This window comes from Solea solea, chromosome 1 (genome assembly GCF_958295425.1).
Source record: "Solea solea chromosome 1, fSolSol10.1, whole genome shotgun sequence".
Taxonomy (NCBI): domain Eukaryota; kingdom Metazoa; phylum Chordata; class Actinopteri; order Pleuronectiformes; family Soleidae; genus Solea; species Solea solea.
The window spans coordinates 4949054-4965393 of NC_081134.1; the positions used below are offsets into that span (position 1 = coordinate 4949054).

Here is a 16340-nt window from a genome sequence, read left to right on the forward strand (position 1 = left end):
AGTTTGGTGGGGAGGAGGGTGTTAAATGACAAGACAAGATAATTCTACTAATGCATATTTATCTCATGCTAATTGGTGTGCACGACTAAAGAAAAGCGCACACTTAATTAATTGACATGGAGGGGGGTGCGAATGAATCGGAGGCACTCAATCTGGAGAGAGGCAGACAACTGGAGTGGGAGTGGGAGGTGTGGGGGGGTGAAGCAAGAAGCAGGAGTTTAGTTTGGTGTGTTTTCTGCAATATGCAATTCATAAAAAAAAAAAAGAAATAATAATCATGGGAAAAATATTAAAAATCTATTTATTGGGACATTTTTTGGAAGAAGAATGTCCAACGTAAATGCTGTATGTTAAATCCCTATAAAGTATAATTTATTTACATATATTGTTTATTCGACTGGAATCTGAATTATTGTTGCTGCAACACAATGCCTGAGAGTGATTTTAGGCTCGTTTCCCTTTAAAGGCATTGTCCGTGTATTTTTCCAGCAAAGTGGGACATGGTGGATTTCCCAAACTGGCCCTAAACGTCTGTCCCAGTTAGTCACTCTGTGTGTGTCCCCGATGCCAAATTTCAGAGTGGTTTTGTTTCCAAAATAGCTGTGTCCGTCCAACTCGCCCCGTGTAATCTGGGCTGTGTAGTTGGCCCTATGTTATAGGGGCCCACACACACACACACACACACACACACACACACACACATGCACGCTCACACACTCCCCGCTGCATCTCTCATTTATTTGTTTACGGTCTTCCCCCCTTTTTTTTCCGCTGAAAGAAAGTGATAGGACGCTGAAGCAGGACCTTTCACGCCTGCCTCCCTCTCCTCCTCCTCCTCCCCCTCCTCCCCCTCTCTGCTCCGCCCGCTAGGGAGGCACAAGAATTAAAACAGAAATGTTTTTGAACACACACAACACTCATCCATTTCAAGCCACAGATGGCCTTTTGAATGGAGCGGGGGTTCCCTTGTTGTGTGTGTGTCTATGAAACTGGGAGTTTACCCTCAGCCTCCCCCTCCTAACCTTAGTGTCTAGGCAGCCGTTTTGCTCCTGCATTTCTTTCTCTCTTTGTGATTCCTTACTTTCTCTTTTTCAAACTCCCTTTGTGTCGAGCCCACGGCTGCTGACAGACTCTGCCTTCTGCTCACACATCCTGTGTGTGTGTGTGTGTGTGTGTGAGTGAATGATAGAGATCATTACTTACAATAGTGAAGCGCTACTAAATCTGTGGAAAGATGAGAAAGTACAAATCCTTTGGGGAGTATTTGAGTTAAAGCATATGTATAATGGGATTTTGTGTCCAAATCATTTAAAATCTAACGTGAAACACAACCATTAATGCCGACAAACAAACTTTGACAAACTCCGCTCCTGCGGCACTTCATCTCCTCTGAGTTAAAATCCCACAAAGCAACTCACAAGACATAACACGTGGATTATGCTTGGATGCCTGGTATACTTTTTGAAATTATTATCATACAGCGCCACAATGTTCTCATTGTATGAGGCCTGTGGAGAATCTGGCATCAAGGCAAACACATGCCCACTTAGATTAGTCAGGGTATCACACTCGGACGTAGAGAGAGAGAGAGAAAAATCATTGCTACTGTACTGTAAATGTCAAATTATAACACTGACCACCTGTTTCTCACACACATTTGCACACAGACGCTGTTGGTGCTACCCGAGCAAGCAGCTGCGTCGTTGGTGGGCCCAGTTATGTGTTGAATTTTGACTTGTATGTAAAAGGAAATTCAATCCTACAGCGTGCTATTCCCAATAGAATCTGGTTAAACGGCATCTTTTTTTAATTGTCTAACTTTCTTTTCTGAAATGGGGATTCAAGGCTTTGAGGCCCAATCCGACTTAGTAATTTCTCCTCTCCTCTCCTCTCCTCTCGTCTCCTCTCCTCTCGTCTCCTCTCCTCTCCGTAGGTGGCTGGGGTAATAAACACACTAGCTGTCTGTCTGTCTTGCCGTCTTGGCAGGTTGAGGCCTACTTAACCAGGCGAAGCCGCTGCTCTTTTCTAAGTCCCTTTGAATGCCTCCCTTTGTCGGCGACACGCCACCATGTTAATGTCATGTACCGTAGAAATTGCTGCAGCTATGGCTATTAGCTTCGCCGCTAAAGTACAGAGAGTGACGGAGAGAGCGAGAGGCCGCCACAAAACCCCACCGGCCTCAAATGCAGACCATAATTGCATTGCTGTGAAGAGGGTTAAACTACCCTCCCCTTCCACCCGTCTTTTCCTCTCCCCATATCTTTCCCCTGCCTCCCCCCTCCCCTCCATCTCTGTCTTTTTCTCTTTCTCTCCCTTTTTGTGTGTGCGATTTGTCCCTTAAGCCGGCGTAACGTCTCGGCCGAGGCCACAGAATGTGGAGAGCAAATTGGAGGCAGAGCGTGAACAATGGAACATGCACTGCTGCTGGGGCATTCTTCAGTCTTTACTGGGAACTGTGGGAGGGGACGACGCAGAGAAAGTCATTTAGTGAGGAAGCTCTAGAGCCACAGAGATCCAGACGTAGACGCCGAGTGCGCAGTGGAGAGTCGGGACACTCTTGGGTACAAAGCAGCGAGTGAGAAGGAGGGGTAGAGTATGTCGTTGGAATAGAAATGTTCATGCATCGGTACAATGGCATATAAGTTTGGCAGGGGGGGAAAAGAAATACACAATGAATGAAGCACAGAAATAGAAGGTGCAGGACATCATTATTTTTCCTGTCATATTCTGTCTTTTTTATGTCAAACATCCTGCAATCACCTATTTTGTCATGTTCATACGGACGTTTGGATGTAAGTTTTGTTCGTCTGAAGTGAGACCACATGGCGGGGGAAAGGCAAGAATGACGTGATGAGAGGAAAAAAAGGAGATAAAGAAGAGAGGATACATTTGGAATATGATGTAAGAAGTGTACAAGGAAGAAAAAAGGTGTAGGAGACGATGACGAGGACAGATCAGACGGGCAGGATAGTTCATTTTTATTTTAATGACGTAATGGCGTCCTCAGCTTGACTCGAGCTGCATTACCTTACCTCCGAGGCCTTTGAAGCCAAAGACTCAAAACCTCATAAATGAGAGAAGAGAGAGAAGTAAAAAGTCAAACACGGCTCACAGAAGTGAAGAGAAGCAGAACAGCTTGTCTTCGGCGCTGAAAAGCGACGCGTATCATTCACATAGAGTCAACAGATTAGCGACGGAGAAAGCTTAGCGACTCCCGGCCTCCGTCGTTTGATGTTTTCGGGGAGGCCTAATTTGATTTTTCACCTCCCATTGTTTCAGGGCTGTGTGCCCCAAATCCACTTTAAAGTGGAGGCCGCTTTCATCCTTCCACCCCTCCCTCCCTCTCTCTCTCTCTCTCTGTCTTTCTCTCTCTCTGTCGCTCCTGCTGCTGCGTTCCTCTGTCTTTTGTTCGTCTTCTTCTCACTCACATTCCCTAACAGCAGCGCAGGAAGTTGACTAAACTGTCGGAGGAAGCTTTGCAAGCTGTTCACTCACAACATTACAAGCATCATATTACATTACTGGGTCCATTGAGGAACATTTAACAATATATACAATATGCTAACATTAGATTAGGCAAATTGGAGACTCTAAATTGACCGTAGGTGTGTGAGTGGATGCTCTGCCCTGTGATGGACTGGTGATCTGTCGGCTGAGATTGGCACAGTGTAAGGAACAGTTTCACAGTTTCAGGGGTTTGTATTTTTGTACATTCTGCAGTTTGAGACTAATTATTACACAATGGACCTTCAACAGAACTAATGTATGTAATGTGAGTAACCTGCTGTGCATTAAAGAGTAATAAACAATGCACCAGTATCTTATTGTTTGACACTTTTCATCCTTTTAATCCAGTTTACTTAACTGTTACTGTCTGCGTATAAATGGCAATGAAAAAGAAAAGAACTAAATATATCAAGCCCTGCCGCTTGCCTTCTCTCTCTCTCTCTCTCTCTCTCTCTCTCTCTCTCTCCCACCCTCTCTCTCTCTCACTCTCTCTCTCTCTGTCTCTCTCTCAGTGGCAGTTGAAATGCTCCACCAGTTCTCGATCGTAATAAAAGCCTTTAGGGTTGGAGGGTTTTAGTTTGGCCTTAAAGCTCTTCCCTCCACCAAGCCACGCCATCCCACCCTCCGCTGCAGGCTGTATTAACCCTGAAGAAAAGCCTGTGGAGGAGCAGAAGAATGGCTGGAGAAAAGTGGAGGTGGAAATGGTCACCACTGAGGGACTCCCACCACCTCCTTCTCCTCCTGCTCCCCCCCCCCCCCCCCCCCCCCCCCCCACCCCAGTGAAAGCAGTGAAATGACCGGCCCCTTGGCTCGCTGACTGCACTCCTGCTTGCTATAAGGGAGCTTAATGCAGCCAACCCTCCACCCCATTGTCAACCCCCTGCCCCCCCCACCCCCAAACTACCCCTGAAAAAAAGGGATAGTCCCCCCCACTAACACACACACACACACACACACAAACAGCCTTGAAAAAGCCACACACATCAAGTCCTTTTGTGTTGGCGTCTTCTCCAAACCATTGACTGACTGACTCACTGCTTCACTGCCATCCATCCATCCATCCATCCATCCATCCAATAGAATAAGTGAATGAAGACAGACAGACAGACAGACAGACAGACAGACTCTCAGTGCATATGTTAGGTGGGTGAGTCCAGTCCTCTGTATTTAAAGAACCATCTGCGATGGTTATTATTCAACGAGGCAGCATAGAAAGGCAAATAGAAAGTTAAAACAGCCTCTTTTGTTGCCCCCTTTCCCTTCTTTGCGTCGTCCTCTCTGATTTCCACCTGTGTCAGCGTTTCTGTGCGTCTCCATTGTTCATGTGTTCACACAAAGTGGCGACAATTAGTTTGTTTGGGATGTTGGACGCAGACTGGTCATACTAAAGGTTGGATTTCTAACAAACAAAAATGAAAAACTTATGACATGACATGTACTCTGTCTGTGTGTGTTTGTGTGTGTGTGTATGAGCGCGCTCGTGTGTGTGTGTGTGTGTGTGTGTGTGTGTGATGGATTAGCTCTGTAAGGCGCTCAGCAGTACACTGATATCTTTGCTCAGTGCACACAGCATGATACACTAGAAACTGGCACGTGCTCTCTCTCACACACACACACACACACACACACACAGACACAGGGATTTGGTGTCCAATAGGGTGTAGATGGCCCAGTGGTGAGCAGCCACTGTGTGTGTGTGTGTGTGTGTGAGAGAATCTTGTTCTTTTAACAGTCGTCTAATCCTCAAAGAGTGGCCCTGATCGGCCTAATGACACACAATGTGACACAACAGGGTGCTGCACCTGTATGTGTGCTGGAGCTATTACCCCTCGCTGTGACACTTAAACATGATACCTTTCTTTTCCTCTTCATCCTTTTCTTTTCATGAAATAAACCGAGGTCACATCGGAGCAAAAAAAAATAAATAAAAAACTGTCACAATGATTGTTTTTAAGGATTTCCTTTTTTTTAGGCACCAGCGTCTGGTACATATTTACCCCTGTTGTCACTAAGCAACTGTAGGAAATGCCTGTAAAGCATTTTTTTTTTTTTTTTTTTTTACTGACACACACATTCTCACTTCACAGGACACAGTCTACTTAGACCCATAAACGAAAAGGTACCTGTTAACTGAAACAGGTGGTTTAACAACTGTCTAGCCCCTGGCTGGTATAGGACTAATGGCTTCCTGTACACACACATAGTCTGTCTCTGTCTAGCACATGCTCAGACCCACAGAAAACATGTATATATATATATATATATATATATATATCTGAAAGAGATGGAGGAAAGGAAAAGAAATGGACCATTATCTATCGTTATTTCTTTCTTTCTTACTTTCTTTCTTGTTGCATTTCCTCATGTGATCTGTCAACTTTCAACTCAAAGGTTGTGGGTTGGGCAAGAGCGTGTGAATGGGTATGAAAGTGTGAGTGAATGGGTGAATGGCAAAAACTGTAGTGTAAAGCAGCTTTGAGTGGTCATCAAGACTAGAAATACAGACCATTTACCCTTTCCTTTTTTCTTTCTTGTAAAAAAAAACGACATGGAAAACATACATTGTGTGTCTGCGTGTGTGTGTGTGTGTGTGTGTGTGTGTGTGTGATGAGAGTAAAGTGAGGTTAGATTATAGGGTCTGGTCTCTCTGTGAGGGGGGTGGAGGGGGTTGGTGCTGCAGGGACAGGCAGTGACATGATGGGACCCCTAATGGTCATAATTGGCGGTGGCTTTGACAGCAACTATATGATAGCTGCACAATATACACATCCACAGCTCCCTCTCTCCCACTCTGTGTGTGTGTGTGTGTGTGTGTGTGTGTTTGTGTTCCTTTAAGGGCAAATTTACACAAAATTGCAGCTTGGTTGATGAAGCGCTTGTTTGCTACTGCCGCGCGTTTCTCTCCCTTTCTTTGTGTGTAACTGTGTGTGTGTGTGTGTAACTGTGTGTGTGTGTGTGTGTGTGTGTCAGATATACATATTGTATAAACACAGTTGAGTTGTCTCCTGGCAGGTGTAAAAGGTAGCAGTTAAGCTCGCTCCCCTCCCACCTGTTTTCATTTTTGCTTCTTTTTTACAGTAATATTGCTTGAGAACACACACACACACACACACACACACACATTGTGTTGTCGTGGCTGCAGCCTCCTTTTATTGTGACTTCCTCCAAATGGAAATTATTTGTTCAACTGCTCAACCACCTGTCCATCCACCCAAGAGTGTAAGTGGGTATCCGTGTTATTTTTTTAGCTTCCACAGACACATTGATCACACTGTGCCATTGTTCCTTCTTGTCAGAGGACGTGTGATATGTGCAGATATTTTCACTTTCAATGCTGAAAAGTGCTCAAAGTTAAACGGACGACAATCACATCGTGACCTTTTATGCCTTTTTATTCATTCGTCTCGTTCACATACCAACGCTTCAACCATCAGAACCATATCTGATTATTCAATCTGCTTAGGTCTCGATTCGTTCGGAGCAGTGAGGGGACGTCGATAGAGACAGAAAGAAGAGCCGCAATCAAAACAGCAGACGATCGCTTCCACCTGAATGAGCACAAGCAGTGTGTGTGTGTGTGTGTGTGTGTGTGTGTGTGAGCCAAAATGCTCTCTCTGATCTCGGTTCAAAGGCAGCAGGGAAGATGCTCAAAGCATTCTGGGTCCAGGGGAGAGATGGAGGGAGGAAGGTTAGACCAGGAATGAGGATGATGCTAAAGAGGGGGAAAAAAAGAAAAAAAGATTCCCTGGGGTTGACAAATCATTTCAAGCGCAGATGGATACGTGGGTTCAAAGGCCAGGTTTGGATTTGGAGTTTTTGTCAGTGTGTCATATCTCAGATTGCTGCTTAGGTATAATTTCAGTTCGAGGACTGAGAGGACGACTTAAGAAATGTCACTTATTACGTATTAATTATCACAACCTCCCTCACAGCTTCTATTAAAAGGAAACTCCACAAAGTTAAGGCTCAAAGTTTAGAAACTGTGCGTGTGTGTGTGTGTGTGTGTGTGTGCGAGAGAAAGAGAGTCTGATTGTCTTAACAGTAAAACTAATAGTGGATGGCTGCCTTAGCTGCAGGCTCACGTCTCTGTGAAGTTTCCAGCTGCTTTCAAAAGACGCAGCACAGTGCACTCACACACACACACACACACACACACACACATACGCAGAGAGAGAGATATTTGCACACATCCTTTTTTTGGAAAGTCAAACATAAAGCCATAGAGGTTATATTTTAGTAAAAAGTAGAGCAGGAAAAATACATTTTCATGTGGCGGGATGGCGTGATATACTGCAAACCTTATTTCTTTCCTCATCGATGTGAGCCATCTTTGCGCTCTCTGGGGTTCGTCCCGTGATGGATGGAGTCGGAGGGAGGGAGAGAGGGAGAGAGAGAGAGAGAGAGCGGCATAGAGGCAAGGGAAAACAATTTGGAGAAATTTACGCCTCAGTTTGGCGCAGTTTGCGGAGGGTAATGCGATGTTTTATGGCTTGCTGTCTGAGTCCGTTTCCTCTAATTTTATTTCATTTTGGATGATAGTTTCTTTAGTACTAGTTTATTTTGAAAAGACACGTGCAATCACATACTGTGTCACTCATGTCTGTTTATTTGCCGACGTGTTGTTTGTCCGGGTCGTAAAGTGGGAGCCGTAAACGCACATTTGGCCCCTGAAACATGCAGACAGTCCATTGATGTGTGTGTGTGTGTGTGCGTGTTTATGTGTTTACCCCACCACTAAACAGTGATGGTCAAAGTTTCTGTTTGTCTGGCAGAGAGGGGCGAGCAGCTGGACACCAGTCTGAAACACACACACACACACACACACACACACATATGGACAGGTTATGTCTGTTTTTGTGGGAGGAAGGTGTCACGGGTCAGCGGGAGAGGCCCGCTCTGCTTCTTCATTGGTCGACCCCTTACTTCCTACTTCCTGGATGACCCAGGCACCATCTGGGGAAGTGATTGGCTGAAAAGAAGAAGTGCTCTTTAGCAGGTTTTGCGCCGGGGTTGTTGCGGGTTACCCCTCCGAGGCCTGTCACTCCAATGAGTCGTAGAGCCGCCGTTAATGATCAAACCAGCCTCGTCACGAACATTTTCACCTCCGTGCATTTCAACGATCCGTCCATGGTTCCTGAAGAACACAAAAGACACGCATGGAAACGTAATAAATGAAAAAGACAAACATTGAAACATTGAAACTAACCACAACTGTATGAACAGTGGGATGTTTGTAATGGTTTGGTTAAGAAATGATTGTTTACTTTAGAACCGTGAAATGACAGTACTCGGTCTGAGGTGAAGAAGAAGAAGAAGAAGAAGAAGAAATGTATAGAAACAATGTTTTTGGAAAAAGTTACATTTCCTTGTTGATAAGACCTAAATGGATCCTTTTGTAATGCAACATAACACATTTTGGATCTGTTGGGAAACAGGAAGTTTTCCTTGACCTTGTTAACCAGTTTCTGCGTTTATCTTCCTCATCAGCCCTCCTTGGCTTTTCATCTTCGCCGCACAATTTATTCAACTTTTATATGACTTGCTATTGTCTTTTTATTCATAATGTGTAAATTGAAAAACAAACAAATGACACATTATGTAAAATGTGTTCCACATCTTAATAAACAAACTCAAATGGAAAATTGGCTTCTGTGGAAACAGAAATGATGAAAGGTAATAAAAGAAATGAGAATAGAGGAGTGAATGAGGGGGAGAAATATTTGAGAGGGAAAAATGGGTGAGGAGAGGAGTAACTTTCAATCTATGTTTATTAATTCCCTTCTTTATTTTTTAGTGCTGTCTATCATCCTTCCTTCTCCTGTCCATCTGTCCCACATGCCTCCTTCCTTTCCTCCTCTCCTTTGTCCTCACTTCTTCTCACCCCTCTCCCTCCTTCCCCTGCCCCGTCTCTCCCAGTCTCTCCTGTTTATGAAGGTAAATTTATAGGTCTACCAGGGGCTGTTAGCTGGAGGTGGCCTCCGCCTGCTCAAACCACAACAAGGCTTCACCCTCCACATGGAACAGGAGCAGCATAGTGGGCATACTGGGCTGTTTCCATCACCGCACATTACACATGATAGTGCACTCACACCTCCCATTATCTGCTAATGAGCATCCCTGTTTTCTTCCTGCCCTCCCGTCCGTGTAACGCCTCACTCCATCATATTCCTGATGAGTGGTTGGGTGGTTTTCCCCCTTTTTTCTTACTTTATATTGCTCTATCGAGCATTTGTTTTTTATTGGTCTACAAGGAGCAGTTAGCCAGTGGTGGGCTCCACTTTTTAACCAGCACATGTGTTGCACTGTTCCTCACACACTGCAGTTATGAGTCGGCTCACTCACTACATAGTTATATCATTTATGTAGTGTGTCCTCCCTGCCGCGCATTTGTCTTGTTTTATGCTGAGCACAAACACCGCGGCCTATTCATTTCTTAGCAGGATGTATGGAGGAGTGTTATCTCCTGCTTCTCTTAATGTCACATTTCCCTGCTGTTTTCTCTGTGTCTGATCACAGTCGCACGCGACTCACACCACCATCACGTTGTTGTGTCTCTCTCCCTGTGTGGACATGTCCTTCGTCCCACATTAGACAGTCAATTAACCACAGAATGGAAGCAGACTTACTGGATAATAGATAGATAAAGCTGGTCGTCGGAGTGGCTGCGCACGTTTATATCGCAGTGATGGATGGAACGGAAAGAAAAACAAATCACATGTGACCTTTTAAAACACGGCGGTAAACCAATGAAAATTCAGTGTCAAAACAATGATCATAGACAAAACTAAAAGAATCTATTTACAGTATGTAATACTCTGAAGCCAAATGGTAAAGTTTAACCTGACTACCACACAAATATTACGTTTTTTTAAGTGTTTTGGTGTAATGAGCAGATGATTGTTTCTAAATGTGTTTGTCCTCTCTCTTCACGCTACTGACACCCACCCAACCACCCACCACCCCTCCCCCCGGCTGACCCGCGTCACCTGCCTGCATCTACTCCATCTCATCGACGCAGGTGAGTCCGAGTCTTTTTTTTCTTCTCCTTCTTCTTCTTGTCCACACACATTCACACTCAAACACACGCTGAAATCACTCGAGTTCATTTCAACAAATGTCTCCTTCCTTTAACCTTCCTAAGTTTGACTGTTTGTTTCTAAGCCCTCTCTCTGTCTCTGACATACTGTACACACACACACACACACACACAGTTGTAATTCCTCAGAGTGGCAGTGGCCATGTCAAAGAGTTTTACTGATGACTTGTTGTTTGGTGAGACCAAGGTGACATTTCCTCTTACAACCCTAAATATAAAATGTAAAGCCTGTACTTCAGTGTGTGTGTGTGTGTGTGTGTCCCTTTATAATAATGAGGGGTTGGCAGGATATTAAATATGCATCAGCTGGTTGGAGGTGGTAGACAGAGGTGGCTTGTCACACCTTCACAGCTGAGGTGCAGACTTTCTTTCTTTCTTTCTTTCTTACGGTCCACTCCTCCCACCTGTCACACCTCCGAATCGTTGCATTTCCCCGTGCGTTGTTTCCACTTTAAAGCACAATGTAACTGTGCGCTTGTTGTTCTCTAACAGTCCTTTTAAGGCTACATCCTGCAGATACTTTGAGCTTCTTCTACTGGTTGCTAGGATCACTTTGCAGCAATTCCCCAGCTGTGGCCACACAGGACACACACACACACACACACACACTATAGCGGGCACTCTGTACCATTCAGCAGGGGTTTCCACCCTCCTCCGTTCCATTCTCGCAGGACGTACATCGTAAAGAGCCCGCTCTATCTCTATTTCGCTTTGTGTTTTCTTTCTTCCTTCTCTCCTCTTCCCTCTCTCCCTGTTTTCCTTGCCTCCAGCCTTTTATCACCTCCGTCTTTATCCTCTCATTTTCTCTTTACCTCTGCCAAGATTGATTTCCTTTCTCAACATCTCCAGTGTAGCTCGCTAATATGCACATGCATGCATACACACTCATTTACACACACACACACACACACACATGCACACATGCACACACACTCTTGAGCATTGCTGTAATGGGATTAGAAGGGTCTGCTGAAATATTGAAGAGTCCCGATGCAAATAATGAATAGGCTTGCAATGTATCTGGGTAAGTGTGTGTGTGAGTGTGTGTGTGTGTTGGGAGCAGTGCAGGTGCTTAGTTGTATTAAGTGTGTGTGTGTGTGTGTGTTATTAGGCACATGTAATGTATGGTGCACAAGTGTGTGTAGGTAATGCAGTTACCCTGGAGGCACAGCAAAGTACCAACCTCAAGCATGCACACACAGACACACACACACACACACACACATAAGGTTGTGACAGTGCTCTTCATCACCCAGTACTCTATCTGCTCACCCCACAGTGACACCCCACTTACATCTGTCTTACTGCAAGACAAGGGGAGTGAAGCCTTTGTACTCTGTGTGTATGTGTGAGTGAGTGTGCGTGTGTTTACGAGTGTGAGGGAAGTGTATGTGCAAATATGTGCAAATGTGACTATGTATGAGTGTATGACCTTGTCTTACTGTATTTGTGGGTTCAGTAAAAATCAGGGGTCCTTGTGTGTGTGTGTGTGTGTGTGTGTGTGCGTCTGTGTGTGTGATACCAGTGTCTGAGGTTGCTGGCTGAATGGAGGAGAAAATTAGACCTGATATGATAGTCACGCTTCACACTGTCTGTGTGTGTGTGTGTGGGTGCGTGTGTGTGTGTGTGTGTGCGTGTGCGTGTGTGGTGACAGCCACTGGAGCCATCCGTACACACAAAGAGAGCTGAATATCAATGTGGTTTAAAAAAGCAGAATGACAAATCCCAGATATAAGAATGAAGGAAGCACACCCGAGAGTTTGAGGGAATTGTTGAGATATTCTAACATGAATTTATAACATATTACTTCATGTTATTGTCGCCAAGAAGTAGTTTGTAATAAAGACAATATACAGGTACAATATGTATGAAGAGCTTTTGAGAAGATAGAACAAAATGAGTGTCCAAATACATGTTGGTCTCCTGTGGTTTTGCTAAGGTAGTCACACAAACTGGACTTAGATCATAAGTTAATGAATCCAGAGTGTGCTTTTGCATATATGCTTGACTGACTTGGCAGCGAAGCAGTTTATTGTGGCTCGACTGTTGAAGAAAATATGAGAAATGGGCCGAGTCGTAAAACCAAAGTCAAGCGTATTTGCAGTAGTTTTCCTGTGCTTTACCTTTAAGGCTCTATCCTTTACAGTGCTAGTGTGCTTCATGAATCTCAGTCCCACTGTGACTCTAAATTTACTCACTTTCTGTCCCAGGATGAAGGACGTTGCAGAACCCTCGGTCTAGTCCATTGCCATTTCTCTTCCTCTGCTTAGATTAGACTGTTGGGAGTAGCAAGAGACACAATCCACCGCCGCTATAATGACCTGCAGGCTGTTATCAACTCAGCCTTATGTTAAATGAGACAGAAGTATAGACCTGAGCAGTCAGTGGTTCGTCGAATACCCGCAGCATCTAAGCCGCTCAGACAACAACTGTGATTGAGGATGGGGAGGCAAATAGTGGAGGGTAAAGACAGAGGATGAGGGACACAGTTAGGAAGACGACAGTGGAAGTGCCAGAGACCCTGAGACCTGCACTTGACTACTATACACAAAGGAAAGTAACCCTGGCGTGAAGTGCAGTCTTTTTCAAACGCATTTTCTTACAAATTCAAGTAGCAGTGTTCGGAGATAGAACAACAGACACTTGTAACTATTGATATAGATGAAAATATTTCTTAAGTCATTTAAACACACTACATAAAGTCCAAATAATTCAATTTATTTTGTATTACAATTCACCATCACTCTGGTTTGTCATCATTGTGGGGAGTTTGTAGTCAAACACTGCTCAGTAAATGTTATCCCAGTGTCTAATTTATTTATATTCAGTCACACTCAAACCCAACTGGATGACGGGTCATGACTGACAGGTGTTTGAGCCAATAGCACGCGAGTGTAAATCCTTCCCTGAGGACTAGAGCAATCCTAATCAAGCCCTTGTAATACACTAGTTCCCGTTAGCTCCCAGGGGCTAATTAGCATTCTAATTACTGATTGCAAATGAGAGCTGCGTTGATTGTGTTCCGCCTGTGAGTGGAGAGGCTCTAAAGAGACACACACACACACACACACACACACACGTACACACTGTCATACTCAAACACACTGAGTGATCATCGTTAAGAAGCTTATCATGCTCTTGTTCCTCTGTGCCTTTCCAGTCCCCTCTCATCAACAGTGTCTCATTAGGATCATAATGCAGTACATATACACACACAAATGTGCAAACACACCCTCACACACACATACGGCGATGAACATTAAAGATCGCAATAAAGAAGCAAACATAAAACATTATATTCTGCCAAAGTGTTGCTGTTGTTCCTACCAATTAGCACAGCGCTGATTTACGGCCCCGGGGTCCAACACAAGCATGCGAACCACAAATGCACATCACACACACACACGCACACACACACACTGATCTGTGTATCTGTGTGGCAGGATGAAAGGATGCAGAATGGATGGAGGGGGCAAGAATAATGAAGAAATAATTCTTTATTACAGTGTAACTGTAATATGTCCGTGCATGCTGGGATATTTTTTTGTGCATGTATGGGAGTGAGTGAGTGAGGGTAGTGGGGGTGGGTTTAGCATGTGGGGGCAGAGAGGAGCCAACTCCCGAACAGCAAATCATCATGTTATGCTGCTCACTTAGGTTCTTTAATAAGACTCCTCTAAGCTGCACTTGAGTACTGTGCATGTGTGTGTGTGTGTGTGTGTCGTGGTTGTTGCAGATGGCTGTAGCTACTTACTCACTCATCACTTGCACTTTCTCCATGTCGCCCTAATGCTTTCTGATGAAAATGACACTTATATTTGCCCATATTTGTGTGGTAAGTGGTCTCGTAATGGTCACTAACTGGTTATGCCAGGTTTATCTAATGTAATTTGCCGTAAAACATAAATCGCTGCACATCATTTTGGCCATCGCTCCTCTTATATTAGACGTTATCTGAAAGACAATGCGTTATGGGCATGAATAAATAAATACAAGATGCGGGGAGGGGATGATAAATGATTTACTGCCCTCGTAGCGTTGCTCAATCACATATTTCCACAAGGTAGAACATTCAATACAGGAGATGGATATTGTAATGGATGACAAATAAGTAGTGATAAAATCTTTCGCAATTGCTCTCAAACAAGTATTGTCAAAGTTGTCGTCATGTCATGCGGCGACTTATAGCAATGAGTTACATTAGTATCATGGTGACACACACACACACACACACAGTCTCGTCTTAGATTGTTCTGACCATATTCGGTGAAAGAATTGGTTAGAGAGAAGAAAAAAAAAAGCAACACAGAAATTGGAGACTCACTCTGTCTGCCGGTGTGTGTGTGTGTGTGTTTGTTTGTGTGTGTGGTGTGATTGATGCTCGGCAACCGGTGTTTACTCTTGTTGGCCAATTGAAAAGCCAGCGTGGCAGGCTGGGAAAGCACAATGGGGAGAGGAGCTAAAGTGGCGGTGTGAGGTGCTGAACACTGACACTGAGACAAATAGATAGAAAGCTGTTAGCGAGGAGAGGACACAGTGAGAGGGAGGGATGAGCCAGACACGGACCACGCTGAAAGGGAGCATTAGATTTGATTTCAGCAACAGAGAGCAGCAGAAAAGGAAGGAGCGAAGAAAAAAAAAATGAACGGATGACAAAGCATAGGAGAGACAGAGAAAAGGAGAATACTGAGGATCTGAGGAGATCCAGCACATTGGAAGACATCATTTGAGTGATGGATGGAGAAAGGCAGATGGTTTAAGTAACAGAAAGAAAGAGCAATAATGAGTGGTGAGACAGGGAGAGAGAGACAGACGGAGACAGAGAAAGGACCATGGGGGGGAGAGGAGGGAGGGATGGAGTGGAGATGCTGGTCATCCCTGTCAGCAGGCCTTTAAATGAAAGGCGACAGTGTGTGTTGGGGAGAAGATTGGGAGGCATTAAGGCTTGGCATGTCCTGTGACACTCGGAGAGGCAGAGAGCTATAGAGACAGAGAGGGAGAGAGAGAGAGAGAGGGGGGAGAGGGGGAGAAGCCAATTGAATTCTTCAACCAAGTGCCCACTTGTCCATGTTAAATCTCTCAGTGTGAGTGTGTGTGCATACATTCCTACAGTACATATATGTGTGTGTGTGAGAGATCCTGAAAGGTGAAGTGATTTAGTGAGAACAGAGGAGAGGGAGGATCTATAACCACCATGCTGCCCTCGCCTTTGTTCATGACCAAAGCCTGTGTCTGGCTTATCGGCTGCACAGATTACTGCTGTATCGATGACCCCCCCATCTCTGTGTGTGTGTGTGTTTATGTATAAAAAATAAGGACTACAAAGAAAACTTATTGACCTAAAGTAGCCACGAGTGTGAAGAATCGCACTAGTAATCGTGTACTTTCTTCACTTCGACTTGCTCGTCAACCTGACCTTGCTCAACCTATAATCTCCAAATCTTCCTGGAACAAAATCCTTTCTTTACCTCGTCCAAATCTAATCCTTCCTAACTCAATTCCTTTGTTATATGTGCTGTCAGCCATGTTGTCTTTCGGGGCAAACTTTTGACGACGTTCCTGTCGACAAACAACCTGAGGTCAAAACAACCATTTACACTCATGTGTATTTTTAATGTTCCACATGACATAAAGGATATACATACAAGTCCTAAAATTTCTACAAAGCACAAATGGTCTTCCCATTGAAGCGTGTTTTGCTCATGATCTGTAATTCCCGTAAAGTCTAGTTTCGCGT

General features: G+C 44.5%; 1 protein-coding gene across 8 annotated transcripts in view; it reads left to right on the top strand.

Moving 5' to 3' along the window:
* rnf220a (ring finger protein 220a) overlaps nucleotides 1–16340 on the top strand; it is a 226435-nt gene that overhangs the window by 124797 nt on the left and 85298 nt on the right. The window contains exon 1 of one of the 8 annotated variants that reach the window (XM_058629289.1): nucleotides 10451–10525. The exons of the other annotated variants lie outside the window; for them this stretch is intronic. The gene's annotated coding sequence lies outside the window, so the exon portion shown is untranslated. Of the gene's footprint in view, nucleotides 1–10450; nucleotides 10526–16340 lie in introns of those variants that run through there. 8 annotated transcript variants of the gene reach the window in all.